This window comes from Schistocerca piceifrons, unplaced genomic scaffold, assembly GCF_021461385.2.
Source record: "Schistocerca piceifrons isolate TAMUIC-IGC-003096 unplaced genomic scaffold, iqSchPice1.1 HiC_scaffold_1310, whole genome shotgun sequence".
Taxonomy (NCBI): domain Eukaryota; kingdom Metazoa; phylum Arthropoda; class Insecta; order Orthoptera; family Acrididae; genus Schistocerca; species Schistocerca piceifrons.
In genome coordinates this window covers 99,956-116,882 of record NW_025727137.1, presented here as the reverse complement: position 1 = coordinate 116,882, position 16,927 = coordinate 99,956, and the positions used below count along the sequence as shown (strand labels likewise).

Sequence of the window (16,927 nt, the reverse complement as noted above, 5' to 3'; positions counted from 1 at the left end):
GGGATCGAACCAGGGACCTTTAGATCTTCAGTCTAACGCTCTCCCAACTGAGCTATTTCGGCTGACATTGAACGTTGCTGTTTGCATGTGTTCGTTCAGCTCTGCCTCGTTGCCAATTTCACAGTCACCTTCGTCTGATAAGACACAGGGACGCTGAAAGGCGAGCAGCCGATGCAGTGAAGTCCCACACACATTTCTTCTGCTTCCATCATCGTAACAAGCAAACATGTCGACTCGACTCGTGTAATATTCACTTCGCTGACTTCACGTGACGCCGCGCTGACGCTAGAAAACCCGTGCTATGTCGATGTCAGGGGCAACTCGTGTGCAGAGAACGAGACACAAGAAGGAGTGAGCCTCTCCACCGTATGAGAGGCAGTATCTAGCAGATACACACGGTAAAACATTCGACTTGCGTTAGCTCGTAAATTGCTACACGTCATCGTCTGCAAGCTAAAAAGGACACATCTGCACTGCCCAGTGAGGCGACACTTGTACTAACACCCGGTGGGCGGCTGTGAGACGAGGAGATGAGCTGCGGCTTCTGGGCGCGACTGTAACGCTGCGCCCTGGATCAAATAACTGGTGACCCATGTGTTTAGTAGTGACGCAACTGCTAGGATGCACCTGAACGTCCATCTTTTGAGAGAGAGAAAATTTTCGCAGTCGGCAGGACTCGAACCTACGCTCCCAGAGGGAATCTGATTTCAAGTCAGACGCCTTAACCACTCGGCCACGACTGCCGGTGGCAGAAGCGACTCCCGACAAGTGAAACGGCCATCTTTAGAAGCAATCTGATGGCAGAAAGCGGCGTGGCCTCACTCTTTCCTGTAGGGTTTCCATTAGCCGTTACGAAAGTGTATTAATTTTCGCCCAGACAGGGACTTGAACCCAGGACCCTTTGGTTGAAAACCTAACGCTCTACCGACTCAGCTATGCGGGCCCACGCACGAGCATTATCGTACAGCTGCGTGGTGAGCGAGTGATTCGCATGTTGTAATTACTGGCTTATGGCTCCAATGGCGACTTCACCGACTTCCCACTGACGCACCGCTGACGCTAGTTTTCTGTCGTCTTAAAACGATGGACATACCTCCAAGCAGCTGCGAGATCTTAAGAAAAGAAACGCTGCACCACTGCCTTCGCCGCACTCGAATGATTCAATTGCGATTCTTAAAAAGAATTGAATGTTCGCTCTGTCCAACACTTTCGAGCACATCTGTGTACTCACGATCTCAGCGACGGCTTTCTGCAGTCCCAGCGTCAGTGCGAGGTGAACCGATGGCCACAGTAAGCAGCGGTCGTCGCGAAACTCAGTATTCTTAAACGGAAACTTTCGTCTTGTTGAGAATGGCGTCACTGGTTTGCACCCGCATTCGCCCACGCATGTCACATGTGTGCGAAAATTTTTGCTCCTCTCTTTACGCAAAATCGCACGCAGCCGGTAGGATTCGAACCTACGCTCCCATAGGGAATCTGATTTCGAGTCAGACGCCTTAACCACTCGGCCACGACTGCCGGTAGCGCGGCGTTGTCCCGACACATGCAAATGCTACCGTTTGAAGCACTGTGGTGTCAGAAAACGGCGTAGCTGCATTATTTTCCGTAGCGTTTCCACCGCTACCAGACGAATCGCTACCAAAGTTTTAAAATTTCCGCCCGGACAGGGACTTGAACCCTGGACCCTTAGGTTAAAAGCCTAATGCTCTACCGACTGAGCTATCCGGGCTCGGACGACGGTGTGAGACCTCCCACGATGCACAACTGTACATTGACTCATGTCCTTTACTGTTGTGCAATCGTTGCATGGGGCCGTTACTAATAAAACGTCGCCTAAATGCTGTCTGCAAACTTATCGCGCTAAGCTCGTAACACACTATCGAAGACTGCTGGCACACGATGCAACAACAAATTGCACCAGTTGTTACGTCTCATACGTTGGAGCAGAGAATTGACGTGTTTTGTCGACACTCACTGGGCAATTGGAAAATTCGCAAGCATTTCGAATGCAATGTTTCCCACGTTTTCGCTCATTTCGCGGTTCCGTTGAAGACGTTCTTCACCACCTGACACAGAAAAAGGAACGCAGTCGGTAGGGCTTTTTTGATTCTTTTCCTTCAAAGGGAGTTAGTTTTCTAGTGAGTTCCTCTTATGGCATGCACTAGACAACCAGAACTGCTACAGCAGAGAGTCATTTTTGTTGTCAGCTGTAGTTGCATTATCACCAACGCAGAGCAATTCCATTGGCGTCGCATCAAAACGAATACCTGCCGAAACCCGGGATCGAACCAGGGACCTTTAGATCTTCAGTCTAACGCTCTCCCAACTGAGCTATTTCGGCTGACATTGAACGTTGCTGTTTGCATGTGTTCGTTCAGCTCTGCCTCGTTGCCAATTTCACAGTCACCTTCGTCTGATAAGACACAGGGACGCTGAAAGGCGAGCAGCCGATGCAGTGAAGTCCCACACACATTTCTTCTGCTTCCATCATCGTAACAAGCAAACATGTCGACTCGACTCGTGTAATATTCACTTCGCTGACTTCACGTGACGCCGCGCTGACGCTAGAAAACCCGTGCTATGTCGATGTCAGGGGCAACTCGTGTGCAGAGAACGAGACACAAGAAGGAGTGAGCCTCTCCACCGTATGAGAGGCAGTATCTAGCAGATACACACGGTAAAACATTCGACTTGCGTTAGCTCGTAAATTGCTACACGTCATCGTCTGCAAGCTAAAAAGGACACATCTGCACTGCCCAGTGAGGCGACACTTGTACTAACACCCGGTGGGCGGCTGTGAGACGAGGAGATGAGCTGCGGCTTCTGGGCGCGACTGTAACGCTGCGCCCTGGATCAAATAACTGGTGACCCATGTGTTTAGTAGTGACGCAACTGCTAGGATGCACCTGAACGTCCATCTTTTGAGAGAGAGAAAATTTTCGCAGTCGGCAGGACTCGAACCTACGCTCCCAGAGGGAATCTGATTTCAAGTCAGACGCCTTAACCACTCGGCCACGACTGCCGGTGGCAGAAGCGACTCCCGACAAGTGAAACGGCCATCTTTAGAAGCAATCTGATGGCAGAAAGCGGCGTGGCCTCACTCTTTCCTGTAGGGTTTCCATTAGCCGTTACGAAAGTGTATTAATTTTCGCCCAGACAGGGACTTGAACCCAGGACCCTTTGGTTGAAAACCTAACGCTCTACCGACTCAGCTATGCGGGCCCACGCACGAGCATTATCGTACAGCTGCGTGGTGAGCGAGTGATTCGCATGTTGTAATTACTGGCTTATGGCTCCAATGGCGACTTCACCGACTTCCCACTGACGCACCGCTGACGCTAGTTTTCTGTCGTCTTAAAACGATGGACATACCTCCAAGCAGCTGCGAGATCTTAAGAAAAGAAACGCTGCACCACTGCCTTCGCCGCACTCGAATGATTCAATTGCGATTCTTAAAAAGAATTGAATGTTCGCTCTGTCCAACACTTTCGAGCACATCTGTGTACTCACGATCTCAGCGACGGCTTTCTGCAGTCCCAGCGTCAGTGCGAGGTGAACCGATGGCCACAGTAAGCAGCGGTCGTCGCGAAACTCAGTATTCTTAAACGGAAACTTTCGTCTTGTTGAGAATGGCGTCACTGGTTTGCACCCGCATTCGCCCACGCATGTCACATGTGTGCGAAAATTTTTGCTCCTCTCTTTACGCAAAATCGCACGCAGCCGGTAGGATTCGAACCTACGCTCCCATAGGGAATCTGATTTCGAGTCAGACGCCTTAACCACTCGGCCACGACTGCCGGTAGCGCGGCGTTGTCCCGACACATGCAAATGCTACCGTTTGAAGCACTGTGGTGTCAGAAAACGGCGTAGCTGCATTATTTTCCGTAGCGTTTCCACCGCTACCAGACGAATCGCTACCAAAGTTTTAAAATTTCCGCCCGGACAGGGACTTGAACCCTGGACCCTTAGGTTAAAAGCCTAATGCTCTACCGACTGAGCTATCCGGGCTCGGACGACGGTGTGAGACCTCCCACGATGCACAACTGTACATTGACTCATGTCCTTTACTGTTGTGCAATCGTTGCATGGGGCCGTTACTAATAAAACGTCGCCTAAATGCTGTCTGCAAACTTATCGCGCTAAGCTCGTAACACACTATCGAAGACTGCTGGCACACGATGCAACAACAAATTGCACCAGTTGTTACGTCTCATACGTTGGAGCAGAGAATTGACGTGTTTTGTCGACACTCACTGGGCAATTGGAAAATTCGCAAGCATTTCGAATGCAATGTTTCCCACGTTTTCGCTCATTTCGCGGTTCCGTTGAAGACGTTCTTCACCACCTGACACAGAAAAAGGAACGCAGTCGGTAGGGCTTTTTTGATTCTTTTCCTTCAAAGGGAGTTAGTTTTCTAGTGAGTTCCTCTTATGGCATGCACTAGACAACCAGAACTGCTACAGCAGAGAGTCATTTTTGTTGTCAGCTGTAGTTGCATTATCACCAACGCAGAGCAATTCCATTGGCGTCGCATCAAAACGAATACCTGCCGAAACCCGGGATCGAACCAGGGACCTTTAGATCTTCAGTCTAACGCTCTCCCAACTGAGCTATTTCGGCTGACATTGAACGTTGCTGTTTGCATGTGTTCGTTCAGCTCTGCCTCGTTGCCAATTTCACAGTCACCTTCGTCTGATAAGACACAGGGACGCTGAAAGGCGAGCAGCCGATGCAGTGAAGTCCCACACACATTTCTTCTGCTTCCATCATCGTAACAAGCAAACATGTCGACTCGACTCGTGTAATATTCACTTCGCTGACTTCACGTGACGCCGCGCTGACGCTAGAAAACCCGTGCTATGTCGATGTCAGGGGCAACTCGTGTGCAGAGAACGAGACACAAGAAGGAGTGAGCCTCTCCACCGTATGAGAGGCAGTATCTAGCAGATACACACGGTAAAACATTCGACTTGCGTTAGCTCGTAAATTGCTACACGTCATCGTCTGCAAGCTAAAAAGGACACATCTGCACTGCCCAGTGAGGCGACACTTGTACTAACACCCGGTGGGCGGCTGTGAGACGAGGAGATGAGCTGCGGCTTCTGGGCGCGACTGTAACGCTGCGCCCTGGATCAAATAACTGGTGACCCATGTGTTTAGTAGTGACGCAACTGCTAGGATGCACCTGAACGTCCATCTTTTGAGAGAGAGAAAATTTTCGCAGTCGGCAGGACTCGAACCTACGCTCCCAGAGGGAATCTGATTTCAAGTCAGACGCCTTAACCACTCGGCCACGACTGCCGGTGGCAGACGCGACTCCCGACAAGTGAAACGGCCATCTTTAGAAGCAATCTGATGGCAGAAAGCGGCGTGGCCTCACTCTTTCCTGTAGGGTTTCCATTAGCCGTTACGAAAGTGTATTAATTTTCGCCCAGACAGGGACTTGAACCCAGGACCCTTTGGTTGAAAACCTAACGCTCTACCGACTCAGCTATGCGGGCCCACGCACGAGCATTATCGTACAGCTGCGTGGTGAGCGAGTGATTCGCATGTTGTAATTACTGGCTTATGGCTCCAATGGCGACTTCACCGACTTCCCACTGACGCACCGCTGACGCTAGTTTTCTGTCGTCTTAAAACGATGGACATACCTCCAAGCAGCTGCGAGATCTTAAGAAAAGAAACGCTGCACCACTGCCTTCGCCGCACTCGAATGATTCAATTGCGATTCTTAAAAAGAATTGAATGTTCGCTCTGTCCAACACTTTCGAGCACATCTGTGTACTCACGATCTCAGCGACGGCTTTCTGCAGTCCCAGCGTCAGTGCGAGGTGAACCGATGGCCACAGTAAGCAGCGGTCGTCGCGAAACTCAGTATTCTTAAACGGAAACTTTCGTCTTGTTGAGAATGGCGTCACTGGTTTGCACCCGCATTCGCCCACGCATGTCACATGTGTGCGAAAATTTTTGCTCCTCTCTTTACGCAAAATCGCACGCAGCCGGTAGGATTCGAACCTACGCTCCCATAGGGAATCTGATTTCGAGTCAGACGCCTTAACCACTCGGCCACGACTGCCGGTAGCGCGGCGTTGTCCCGACACATGCAAATGCTACCGTTTGAAGCACTGTGGTGTCAGAAAACGGCGTAGCTGCATTATTTTCCGTAGCGTTTCCACCGCTACCAGACGAATCGCTACCAAAGTTTTAAAATTTCCGCCCGGACAGGGACTTGAACCCTGGACCCTTAGGTTAAAAGCCTAATGCTCTACCGACTGAGCTATCCGGGCTCGGACGACGGTGTGAGACCTCCCACGATGCACAACTGTACATTGACTCATGTCCTTTACTGTTGTGCAATCGTTGCATGGGGCCGTTACTAATAAAACGTCGCCTAAATGCTGTCTGCAAACTTATCGCGCTAAGCTCGTAACACACTATCGAAGACTGCTGGCACACGATGCAACAACAAATTGCACCAGTTGTTACGTCTCATACGTTGGAGCAGAGAATTGACGTGTTTTGTCGACACTCACTGGGCAATTGGAAAATTCGCAAGCATTTCGAATGCAATGTTTCCCACGTTTTCGCTCATTTCGCGGTTCCGTTGAAGACGTTCTTCACCACCTGACACAGAAAAAGGAACGCAGTCGGTAGGGCTTTTTTGATTCTTTTCCTTCAAAGGGAGTTAGTTTTCTAGTGAGTTCCTCTTATGGCATGCACTAGACAACCAGAACTGCTACAGCAGAGAGTCATTTTTGTTGTCAGCTGTAGTTGCATTATCACCAACGCAGAGCAATTCCATTGGCGTCGCATCAAAACGAATACCTGCCGAAACCCGGGATCGAACCAGGGACCTTTAGATCTTCAGTCTAACGCTCTCCCAACTGAGCTATTTCGGCTGACATTGAACGTTGCTGTTTGCATGTGTTCGTTCAGCTCTGCCTCGTTGCCAATTTCACAGTCACCTTCGTCTGATAAGACACAGGGACGCTGAAAGGCGAGCAGCCGATGCAGTGAAGTCCCACACACATTTCTTCTGCTTCCATCATCGTAACAAGCAAACATGTCGACTCGACTCGTGTAATATTCACTTCGCTGACTTCACGTGACGCCGCGCTGACGCTAGAAAACCCGTGCTATGTCGATGTCAGGGGCAACTCGTGTGCAGAGAACGAGACACAAGAAGGAGTGAGCCTCTCCACCGTATGAGAGGCAGTATCTAGCAGATACACACGGTAAAACATTCGACTTGCGTTAGCTCGTAAATTGCTACACGTCATCGTCTGCAAGCTAAAAAGGACACATCTGCACTGCCCAGTGAGGCGACACTTGTACTAACACCCGGTGGGCGGCTGTGAGACGAGGAGATGAGCTGCGGCTTCTGGGCGCGACTGTAACGCTGCGCCCTGGATCAAATAACTGGTGACCCATGTGTTTAGTAGTGACGCAACTGCTAGGATGCACCTGAACGTCCATCTTTTGAGAGAGAGAAAATTTTCGCAGTCGGCAGGACTCGAACCTACGCTCCCAGAGGGAATCTGATTTCAAGTCAGACGCCTTAACCACTCGGCCACGACTGCCGGTGGCAGACGCGACTCCCGACAAGTGAAACGGCCATCTTTAGAAGCAATCTGATGGCAGAAAGCGGCGTGGCCTCACTCTTTCCTGTAGGGTTTCCATTAGCCGTTACGAAAGTGTATTAATTTTCGCCCAGACAGGGACTTGAACCCAGGACCCTTTGGTTGAAAACCTAACGCTCTACCGACTCAGCTATGCGGGCCCACGCACGAGCATTATCGTACAGCTGCGTGGTGAGCGAGTGATTCGCATGTTGTAATTACTGGCTTATGGCTCCAATGGCGACTTCACCGACTTCCCACTGACGCACCGCTGACGCTAGTTTTCTGTCGTCTTAAAACGATGGACATACCTCCAAGCAGCTGCGAGATCTTAAGAAAAGAAACGCTGCACCACTGCCTTCGCCGCACTCGAATGATTCAATTGCGATTCTTAAAAAGAATTGAATGTTCGCTCTGTCCAACACTTTCGAGCACATCTGTGTACTCACGATCTCAGCGACGGCTTTCTGCAGTCCCAGCGTCAGTGCGAGGTGAACCGATGGCCACAGTAAGCAGCGGTCGTCGCGAAACTCAGTATTCTTAAACGGAAACTTTCGTCTTGTTGAGAATGGCGTCACTGGTTTGCACCCGCATTCGCCCACGCATGTCACATGTGTGCGAAAATTTTTGCTCCTCTCTTTACGCAAAATCGCACGCAGCCGGTAGGATTCGAACCTACGCTCCCATAGGGAATCTGATTTCGAGTCAGACGCCTTAACCACTCGGCCACGACTGCCGGTAGCGCGGCGTTGTCCCGACACATGCAAATGCTACCGTTTGAAGCACTGTGGTGTCAGAAAACGGCGTAGCTGCATTATTTTCCGTAGCGTTTCCACCGCTACCAGACGAATCGCTACCAAAGTTTTAAAATTTCCGCCCGGACAGGGACTTGAACCCTGGACCCTTAGGTTAAAAGCCTAATGCTCTACCGACTGAGCTATCCGGGCTCGGACGACGGTGTGAGACCTCCCACGATGCACAACTGTACATTGACTCATGTCCTTTACTGTTGTGCAATCGTTGCATGGGGCCGTTACTAATAAAACGTCGCCTAAATGCTGTCTGCAAACTTATCGCGCTAAGCTCGTAACACACTATCGAAGACTGCTGGCACACGATGCAACAACAAATTGCACCAGTTGTTACGTCTCATACGTTGGAGCAGAGAATTGACGTGTTTTGTCGACACTCACTGGGCAATTGGAAAATTCGCAAGCATTTCGAATGCAATGTTTCCCACGTTTTCGCTCATTTCGCGGTTCCGTTGAAGACGTTCTTCACCACCTGACACAGAAAAAGGAACGCAGTCGGTAGGGCTTTTTTGATTCTTTTCCTTCAAAGGGAGTTAGTTTTCTAGTGAGTTCCTCTTATGGCATGCACTAGACAACCAGAACTGCTACAGCAGAGAGTCATTTTTGTTGTCAGCTGTAGTTGCATTATCACCAACGCAGAGCAATTCCATTGGCGTCGCATCAAAACGAATACCTGCCGAAACCCGGGATCGAACCAGGGACCTTTAGATCTTCAGTCTAACGCTCTCCCAACTGAGCTATTTCGGCTGACATTGAACGTTGCTGTTTGCATGTGTTCGTTCAGCTCTGCCTCGTTGCCAATTTCACAGTCACCTTCGTCTGATAAGACACAGGGACGCTGAAAGGCGAGCAGCCGATGCAGTGAAGTCCCACACACATTTCTTCTGCTTCCATCATCGTAACAAGCAAACATGTCGACTCGACTCGTGTAATATTCACTTCGCTGACTTCACGTGACGCCGCGCTGACGCTAGAAAACCCGTGCTATGTCGATGTCAGGGGCAACTCGTGTGCAGAGAACGAGACACAAGAAGGAGTGAGCCTCTCCACCGTATGAGAGGCAGTATCTAGCAGATACACACGGTAAAACATTCGACTTGCGTTAGCTCGTAAATTGCTACACGTCATCGTCTGCAAGCTAAAAAGGACACATCTGCACTGCCCAGTGAGGCGACACTTGTACTAACACCCGGTGGGCGGCTGTGAGACGAGGAGATGAGCTGCGGCTTCTGGGCGCGACTGTAACGCTGCGCCCTGGATCAAATAACTGGTGACCCATGTGTTTAGTAGTGACGCAACTGCTAGGATGCACCTGAACGTCCATCTTTTGAGAGAGAGAAAATTTTCGCAGTCGGCAGGACTCGAACCTACGCTCCCAGAGGGAATCTGATTTCAAGTCAGACGCCTTAACCACTCGGCCACGACTGCCGGTGGCAGAAGCGACTCCCGACAAGTGAAACGGCCATCTTTAGAAGCAATCTGATGGCAGAAAGCGGCGTGGCCTCACTCTTTCCTGTAGGGTTTCCATTAGCCGTTACGAAAGTGTATTAATTTTCGCCCAGACAGGGACTTGAACCCAGGACCCTTTGGTTGAAAACCTAACGCTCTACCGACTCAGCTATGCGGGCCCACGCACGAGCATTATCGTACAGCTGCGTGGTGAGCGAGTGATTCGCATGTTGTAATTACTGGCTTATGGCTCCAATGGCGACTTCACCGACTTCCCACTGACGCACCGCTGACGCTAGTTTTCTGTCGTCTTAAAACGATGGACATACCTCCAAGCAGCTGCGAGATCTTAAGAAAAGAAACGCTGCACCACTGCCTTCGCCGCACTCGAATGATTCAATTGCGATTCTTAAAAAGAATTGAATGTTCGCTCTGTCCAACACTTTCGAGCACATCTGTGTACTCACGATCTCAGCGACGGCTTTCTGCAGTCCCAGCGTCAGTGCGAGGTGAACCGATGGCCACAGTAAGCAGCGGTCGTCGCGAAACTCAGTAGTCTTAAACGGAAACTTTCGTCTTGTTGAGAATGGCGTCACTGGTTTGCACCCGCATTCGCCCACGCATGTCACATGTGTGCGAAAATTTTTGCTCCTCTCTTTACGCAAAATCGCACGCAGCCGGTAGGATTCGAACCTACGCTCCCATAGGGAATCTGATTTCGAGTCAGACGCCTTAACCACTCGGCCACGACTGCCGGTAGCGCGGCGTTGTCCCGACACATGCAAATGCTACCGTTTGAAGCACTGTGGTGTCAGAAAACGGCGTAGCTGCATTATTTTCCGTAGCGTTTCCACCGCTACCAGACGAATCGCTACCAAAGTTTTAAAATTTCCGCCCGGACAGGGACTTGAACCCTGGACCCTTAGGTTAAAAGCCTAATGCTCTACCGACTGAGCTATCCGGGCTCGGACGACGGTGTGAGACCTCCCACGATGCACAACTGTACATTGACTCATGTCCTTTACTGTTGTGCAATCGTTGCATGGGGCCGTTACTAATAAAACGTCGCCTAAATGCTGTCTGCAAACTTATCGCGCTAAGCTCGTAACACACTATCGAAGACTGCTGGCACACGATGCAACAACAAATTGCACCAGTTGTTACGTCTCATACGTTGGAGCAGAGAATTGACGTGTTTTGTCGACACTCACTGGGCAATTGGAAAATTCGCAAGCATTTCGAATGCAATGTTTCCCACGTTTTCGCTCATTTCGCGGTTCCGTTGAAGACGTTCTTCACCACCTGACACAGAAAAAGGAACGCAGTCGGTAGGGCTTTTTTGATTCTTTTCCTTCAAAGGGAGTTAGTTTTCTAGTGAGTTCCTCTTATGGCATGCACTAGACAACCAGAACTGCTACAGCAGAGAGTCATTTTTGTTGTCAGCTGTAGTTGCATTATCACCAACGCAGAGCAATTCCATTGGCGTCGCATCAAAACGAATACCTGCCGAAACCCGGGATCGAACCAGGGACCTTTAGATCTTCAGTCTAACGCTCTCCCAACTGAGCTATTTCGGCTGACATTGAACGTTGCTGTTTGCATGTGTTCGTTCAGCTCTGCCTCGTTGCCAATTTCACAGTCACCTTCGTCTGATAAGACACAGGGACGCTGAAAGGCGAGCAGCCGATGCAGTGAAGTCCCACACACATTTCTTCTGCTTCCATCATCGTAACAAGCAAACATGTCGACTCGACTCGTGTAATATTCACTTCGCTGACTTCACGTGACGCCGCGCTGACGCTAGAAAACCCGTGCTATGTCGATGTCAGGGGCAACTCGTGTGCAGAGAACGAGACACAAGAAGGAGTGAGCCTCTCCACCGTATGAGAGGCAGTATCTAGCAGATACACACGGTAAAACATTCGACTTGCGTTAGCTCGTAAATTGCTACACGTCATCGTCTGCAAGCTAAAAAGGACACATCTGCACTGCCCAGTGAGGCGACACTTGTACTAACACCCGGTGGGCGGCTGTGAGACGAGGAGATGAGCTGCGGCTTCTGGGCGCGACTGTAACGCTGCGCCCTGGATCAAATAACTGGTGACCCATGTGTTTAGTAGTGACGCAACTGCTAGGATGCACCTGAACGTCCATCTTTTGAGAGAGAGAAAATTTTCGCAGTCGGCAGGACTCGAACCTACGCTCCCAGAGGGAATCTGATTTCAAGTCAGACGCCTTAACCACTCGGCCACGACTGCCGGTGGCAGAAGCGACTCCCGACAAGTGAAACGGCCATCTTTAGAAGCAATCTGATGGCAGAAAGCGGCGTGGCCTCACTCTTTCCTGTAGGGTTTCCATTAGCCGTTACGAAAGTGTATTAATTTTCGCCCAGACAGGGACTTGAACCCAGGACCCTTTGGTTGAAAACCTAACGCTCTACCGACTCAGCTATGCGGGCCCACGCACGAGCATTATCGTACAGCTGCGTGGTGAGCGAGTGATTCGCATGTTGTAATTACTGGCTTATGGCTCCAATGGCGACTTCACCGACTTCCCACTGACGCACCGCTGACGCTAGTTTTCTGTCGTCTTAAAACGATGGACATACCTCCAAGCAGCTGCGAGATCTTAAGAAAAGAAACGCTGCACCACTGCCTTCGCCGCACTCGAATGATTCAATTGCGATTCTTAAAAAGAATTGAATGTTCGCTCTGTCCAACACTTTCGAGCACATCTGTGTACTCACGATCTCAGCGACGGCTTTCTGCAGTCCCAGCGTCAGTGCGAGGTGAACCGATGGCCACAGTAAGCAGCGGTCGTCGCGAAACTCAGTAGTCTTAAACGGAAACTTTCGTCTTGTTGAGAATGGCGTCACTGGTTTGCACCCGCATTCGCCCACGCATGTCACATGTGTGCGAAAATTTTTGCTCCTCTCTTTACGCAAAATCGCACGCAGCCGGTAGGATTCGAACCTACGCTCCCATAGGGAATCTGATTTCGAGTCAGACGCCTTAACCACTCGGCCACGACTGCCGGTAGCGCGGCGTTGTCCCGACACATGCAAATGCTACCGTTTGAAGCACTGTGGTGTCAGAAAACGGCGTAGCTGCATTATTTTCCGTAGCGTTTCCACCGCTACCAGACGAATCGCTACCAAAGTTTTAAAATTTCCGCCCGGACAGGGACTTGAACCCTGGACCCTTAGGTTAAAAGCCTAATGCTCTACCGACTGAGCTATCCGGGCTCGGACGACGGTGTGAGACCTCCCACGATGCACAACTGTACATTGACTCATGTCCTTTACTGTTGTGCAATCGTTGCATGGGGCCGTTACTAATAAAACGTCGCCTAAATGCTGTCTGCAAACTTATCGCGCTAAGCTCGTAACACACTATCGAAGACTGCTGGCACACGATGCAACAACAAATTGCACCAGTTGTTACGTCTCATACGTTGGAGCAGAGAATTGACGTGTTTTGTCGACACTCACTGGGCAATTGGAAAATTCGCAAGCATTTCGAATGCAATGTTTCCCACGTTTTCGCTCATTTCGCGGTTCCGTTGAAGACGTTCTTCACCACCTGACACAGAAAAAGGAACGCAGTCGGTAGGGCTTTTTTGATTCTTTTCCTTCAAAGGGAGTTAGTTTTCTAGTGAGTTCCTCTTATGGCATGCACTAGACAACCAGAACTGCTACAGCAGAGAGTCATTTTTGTTGTCAGCTGTAGTTGCATTATCACCAACGCAGAGCAATTCCATTGGCGTCGCATCAAAACGAATACCTGCCGAAACCCGGGATCGAACCAGGGACCTTTAGATCTTCAGTCTAACGCTCTCCCAACTGAGCTATTTCGGCTGACATTGAACGTTGCTGTTTGCATGTGTTCGTTCAGCTCTGCCTCGTTGCCAATTTCACAGTCACCTTCGTCTGATAAGACACAGGGACGCTGAAAGGCGAGCAGCCGATGCAGTGAAGTCCCACACACATTTCTTCTGCTTCCATCATCGTAACAAGCAAACATGTCGACTCGACTCGTGTAATATTCACTTCGCTGACTTCACGTGACGCCGCGCTGACGCTAGAAAACCCGTGCTATGTCGATGTCAGGGGCAACTCGTGTGCAGAGAACGAGACACAAGAAGGAGTGAGCCTCTCCACCGTATGAGAGGCAGTATCTAGCAGATACACACGGTAAAACATTCGACTTGCGTTAGCTCGTAAATTGCTACACGTCATCGTCTGCAAGCTAAAAAGGACACATCTGCACTGCCCAGTGAGGCGACACTTGTACTAACACCCGGTGGGCGGCTGTGAGACGAGGAGATGAGCTGCGGCTTCTGGGCGCGACTGTAACGCTGCGCCCTGGATCAAATAACTGGTGACCCATGTGTTTAGTAGTGACGCAACTGCTAGGATGCACCTGAACGTCCATCTTTTGAGAGAGAGAAAATTTTCGCAGTCGGCAGGACTCGAACCTACGCTCCCAGAGGGAATCTGATTTCAAGTCAGACGCCTTAACCACTCGGCCACGACTGCCGGTGGCAGAAGCGACTCCCGACAAGTGAAACGGCCATCTTTAGAAGCAATCTGATGGCAGAAAGCGGCGTGGCCTCACTCTTTCCTGTAGGGTTTCCATTAGCCGTTACGAAAGTGTATTAATTTTCGCCCAGACAGGGACTTGAACCCAGGACCCTTTGGTTGAAAACCTAACGCTCTACCGACTCAGCTATGCGGGCCCACGCACGAGCATTATCGTACAGCTGCGTGGTGAGCGAGTGATTCGCATGTTGTAATTACTGGCTTATGGCTCCAATGGCGACTTCACCGACTTCCCACTGACGCACCGCTGACGCTAGTTTTCTGTCGTCTTAAAACGATGGACATACCTCCAAGCAGCTGCGAGATCTTAAGAAAAGAAACGCTGCACCACTGCCTTCGCCGCACTCGAATGATTCAATTGCGATTCTTAAAAAGAATTGAATGTTCGCTCTGTCCAACACTTTCGAGCACATCTGTGTACTCACGATCTCAGCGACGGCTTTCTGCAGTCCCAGCGTCAGTGCGAGGTGAACCGATGGCCACAGTAAGCAGCGGTCGTCGCGAAACTCAGTATTCTTAAACGGAAACTTTCGTCTTGTTGAGAATGGCGTCACTGGTTTGCACCCGCATTCGCCCACGCATGTCACATGTGTGCGAAAATTTTTGCTCCTCTCTTTACGCAAAATCGCACGCAGCCGGTAGGATTCGAACCTACGCTCCCATAGGGAATCTGATTTCGAGTCAGACGCCTTAACCACTCGGCCACGACTGCCGGTAGCGCGGCGTTGTCCCGACACATGCAAATGCTACCGTTTGAAGCACTGTGGTGTCAGAAAACGGCGTAGCTGCATTATTTTCCGTAGCGTTTCCACCGCTACCAGACGAATCGCTACCAAAGTTTTAAAATTTCCGCCCGGACAGGGACTTGAACCCTGGACCCTTAGGTTAGAAGCCTAATGCTCTACCGACTGAGCTATCCGGGCTCGGACGACGGTGTGAGACCTCCCACGATGCACAACTGTACATTGACTCATGTCCTTTACTGTTGTGCAATCGTTGCATGGGGCCGTTACTAATAAAACGTCGCCTAAATGCTGTCTGCAAACTTATCGCGCTAAGCTCGTAACACACTATCGAAGACTGCTGGCACACGATGCAACAACAAATTGCACCAGTTGTTACGTCTCATACGTTGGAGCAGAGAATTGACGTGTTTTGTCGACACTCACTGGGCAATTGGAAAATTCGCAAGCATTTCGAATGCAATGTTTCCCACGTTTTCGCTCATTTCGCGGTTCCGTTGAAGACGTTCTTCACCACCTGACACAGAAAAAGGAACGCAGTCGGTAGGGCTTTTTTGATTCTTTTCCTTCAAAGGGAGTTAGTTTTCTAGTGAGTTCCTCTTATGGCATGCACTAGACAACCAGAACTGCTACAGCAGAGAGTCATTTTTGTTGTCAGCTGTAGTTGCATTATCACCAACGCAGAGCAATTCCATTGGCGTCGCATCAAAACGAATACCTGCCGAAACCCGGGATCGAACCAGGGACCTTTAGATCTTCAGTCTAACGCTCTCCCAACTGAGCTATTTCGGCTGACATTGAACGTTGCTGTTTGCATGTGTTCGTTCAGCTCTGCCTCGTTGCCAATTTCACAGTCACCTTCGTCTGATAAGACACAGGGACGCTGAAAGGCGAGCAGCCGATGCAGTGAAGTCCCACACACATTTCTTCTGCTTCCATCATCGTAACAAGCAAACATGTCGACTCGACTCGTGTAATATTCACTTCGCTGACTTCACGTGACGCCGCGCTGACGCTAGAAAACCCGTGCTATGTCGATGTCAGGGGCAACTCGTGTGCAGAGAACGAGACACAAGAAGGAGTGAGCCTCTCCACCGTATGAGAGGCAGTATCTAGCAGATACACACGGTAAAACATTCGACTTGCGTTAGCTCGTAAATTGCTACACGTCATCGTCTGCAAGCTAAAAAGGACACATCTGCACTGCCCAGTGAGGCGACACTTGTACTAACACCCGGTGGGCGGCTGTGAGACGAGGAGATGAGCTGCGGCTTCTGGGCGCGACTGTAACGCTGCGCCCTGGATCAAATAACTGGTGACCCATGTGTTTAGTAGTGACGCAACTGCTAGGATGCACCTGAACGTCCATCTTTTGAGAGAGAGAAAATTTTCGCAGTCGGCAGGACTCGAACCTACGCTCCCAGAGGGAATCTGATTTCAAGTCAGACGCCTTAACCACTCGGCCACGACTGCCGGTGGCAGAAGCGACTCCCGACAAGTGAAACGGCCATCTTTAGAAGCAATCTGATGGCAGAAAGCGGCGTGGCCTCACTCTTTCCTGTAGGGTTTCCATTAGCCGTTACGAAAGTGTATTAATTTTCGCCCAGACAGGGACTTGAACCCAGGACCCTTTGGTTGAAAACCTAACGCTCTACCGACTCAGCTATGCGGGCCCACGCACGAGCATTATCGTACAGCTGCGTG

General features: G+C 50.4%; 29 non-coding genes across 29 annotated transcripts; all 29 read right to left on the bottom strand.

Annotated features, from left to right (window-relative positions):
- Positions 1-661: 661 nt before the first annotated feature.
- Positions 662-743, bottom strand: Trnas-uga. The gene has a single exon. It is a non-coding gene; the product is annotated as a tRNA-Ser (tRNA).
- A 693-nt stretch (positions 744-1,436) lies between these two features.
- Trnas-cga lies at positions 1,437-1,518 on the bottom strand. Its single transcript has one exon. It is a non-coding gene; the product is annotated as a tRNA-Ser (tRNA).
- A 138-nt stretch (positions 1,519-1,656) lies between these two features.
- Positions 1,657-1,729, bottom strand: Trnak-uuu. The gene has a single exon. It is a non-coding gene; the product is annotated as a tRNA-Lys (tRNA).
- Positions 1,730-2,268: 539 nt separating this feature from the next.
- On the bottom strand, positions 2,269-2,341 carry Trnaf-gaa. The gene has a single exon. It is a non-coding gene; the product is annotated as a tRNA-Phe (tRNA).
- A 599-nt stretch (positions 2,342-2,940) lies between these two features.
- Trnas-uga lies at positions 2,941-3,022 on the bottom strand. The gene has a single exon. It is a non-coding gene; the product is annotated as a tRNA-Ser (tRNA).
- Positions 3,023-3,715: 693 nt separating this feature from the next.
- Trnas-cga lies at positions 3,716-3,797 on the bottom strand. The gene has a single exon. It is a non-coding gene; the product is annotated as a tRNA-Ser (tRNA).
- A 138-nt stretch (positions 3,798-3,935) lies between these two features.
- Trnak-uuu lies at positions 3,936-4,008 on the bottom strand. The gene has a single exon. It is a non-coding gene; the product is annotated as a tRNA-Lys (tRNA).
- A 539-nt stretch (positions 4,009-4,547) lies between these two features.
- Positions 4,548-4,620, bottom strand: Trnaf-gaa. Its single transcript has one exon. It is a non-coding gene; the product is annotated as a tRNA-Phe (tRNA).
- A 599-nt stretch (positions 4,621-5,219) lies between these two features.
- Trnas-uga lies at positions 5,220-5,301 on the bottom strand. Its single transcript has one exon. It is a non-coding gene; the product is annotated as a tRNA-Ser (tRNA).
- Positions 5,302-5,994: 693 nt separating this feature from the next.
- On the bottom strand, positions 5,995-6,076 carry Trnas-cga. Its single transcript has one exon. It is a non-coding gene; the product is annotated as a tRNA-Ser (tRNA).
- Positions 6,077-6,214: 138 nt separating this feature from the next.
- Positions 6,215-6,287, bottom strand: Trnak-uuu. The gene has a single exon. It is a non-coding gene; the product is annotated as a tRNA-Lys (tRNA).
- Positions 6,288-6,826: 539 nt separating this feature from the next.
- Positions 6,827-6,899, bottom strand: Trnaf-gaa. The gene has a single exon. It is a non-coding gene; the product is annotated as a tRNA-Phe (tRNA).
- Positions 6,900-7,498: 599 nt separating this feature from the next.
- Positions 7,499-7,580, bottom strand: Trnas-uga. The gene has a single exon. It is a non-coding gene; the product is annotated as a tRNA-Ser (tRNA).
- A 693-nt stretch (positions 7,581-8,273) lies between these two features.
- On the bottom strand, positions 8,274-8,355 carry Trnas-cga. Its single transcript has one exon. It is a non-coding gene; the product is annotated as a tRNA-Ser (tRNA).
- A 138-nt stretch (positions 8,356-8,493) lies between these two features.
- Trnak-uuu lies at positions 8,494-8,566 on the bottom strand. The gene has a single exon. It is a non-coding gene; the product is annotated as a tRNA-Lys (tRNA).
- Positions 8,567-9,105: 539 nt separating this feature from the next.
- Trnaf-gaa lies at positions 9,106-9,178 on the bottom strand. Its single transcript has one exon. It is a non-coding gene; the product is annotated as a tRNA-Phe (tRNA).
- Positions 9,179-9,777: 599 nt separating this feature from the next.
- Trnas-uga lies at positions 9,778-9,859 on the bottom strand. The gene has a single exon. It is a non-coding gene; the product is annotated as a tRNA-Ser (tRNA).
- A 693-nt stretch (positions 9,860-10,552) lies between these two features.
- On the bottom strand, positions 10,553-10,634 carry Trnas-cga. Its single transcript has one exon. It is a non-coding gene; the product is annotated as a tRNA-Ser (tRNA).
- Positions 10,635-10,772: 138 nt separating this feature from the next.
- Positions 10,773-10,845, bottom strand: Trnak-uuu. Its single transcript has one exon. It is a non-coding gene; the product is annotated as a tRNA-Lys (tRNA).
- A 539-nt stretch (positions 10,846-11,384) lies between these two features.
- Trnaf-gaa lies at positions 11,385-11,457 on the bottom strand. The gene has a single exon. It is a non-coding gene; the product is annotated as a tRNA-Phe (tRNA).
- A 599-nt stretch (positions 11,458-12,056) lies between these two features.
- Trnas-uga lies at positions 12,057-12,138 on the bottom strand. The gene has a single exon. It is a non-coding gene; the product is annotated as a tRNA-Ser (tRNA).
- Positions 12,139-12,831: 693 nt separating this feature from the next.
- On the bottom strand, positions 12,832-12,913 carry Trnas-cga. Its single transcript has one exon. It is a non-coding gene; the product is annotated as a tRNA-Ser (tRNA).
- Positions 12,914-13,051: 138 nt separating this feature from the next.
- Positions 13,052-13,124, bottom strand: Trnak-uuu. Its single transcript has one exon. It is a non-coding gene; the product is annotated as a tRNA-Lys (tRNA).
- Positions 13,125-13,663: 539 nt separating this feature from the next.
- Positions 13,664-13,736, bottom strand: Trnaf-gaa. The gene has a single exon. It is a non-coding gene; the product is annotated as a tRNA-Phe (tRNA).
- Positions 13,737-14,335: 599 nt separating this feature from the next.
- Trnas-uga lies at positions 14,336-14,417 on the bottom strand. Its single transcript has one exon. It is a non-coding gene; the product is annotated as a tRNA-Ser (tRNA).
- Positions 14,418-15,110: 693 nt separating this feature from the next.
- Trnas-cga lies at positions 15,111-15,192 on the bottom strand. Its single transcript has one exon. It is a non-coding gene; the product is annotated as a tRNA-Ser (tRNA).
- A 138-nt stretch (positions 15,193-15,330) lies between these two features.
- On the bottom strand, positions 15,331-15,403 carry Trnar-ucu. Its single transcript has one exon. It is a non-coding gene; the product is annotated as a tRNA-Arg (tRNA).
- Positions 15,404-15,942: 539 nt separating this feature from the next.
- On the bottom strand, positions 15,943-16,015 carry Trnaf-gaa. Its single transcript has one exon. It is a non-coding gene; the product is annotated as a tRNA-Phe (tRNA).
- A 599-nt stretch (positions 16,016-16,614) lies between these two features.
- On the bottom strand, positions 16,615-16,696 carry Trnas-uga. Its single transcript has one exon. It is a non-coding gene; the product is annotated as a tRNA-Ser (tRNA).
- Positions 16,697-16,927: the final 231 nt, after the last annotated feature.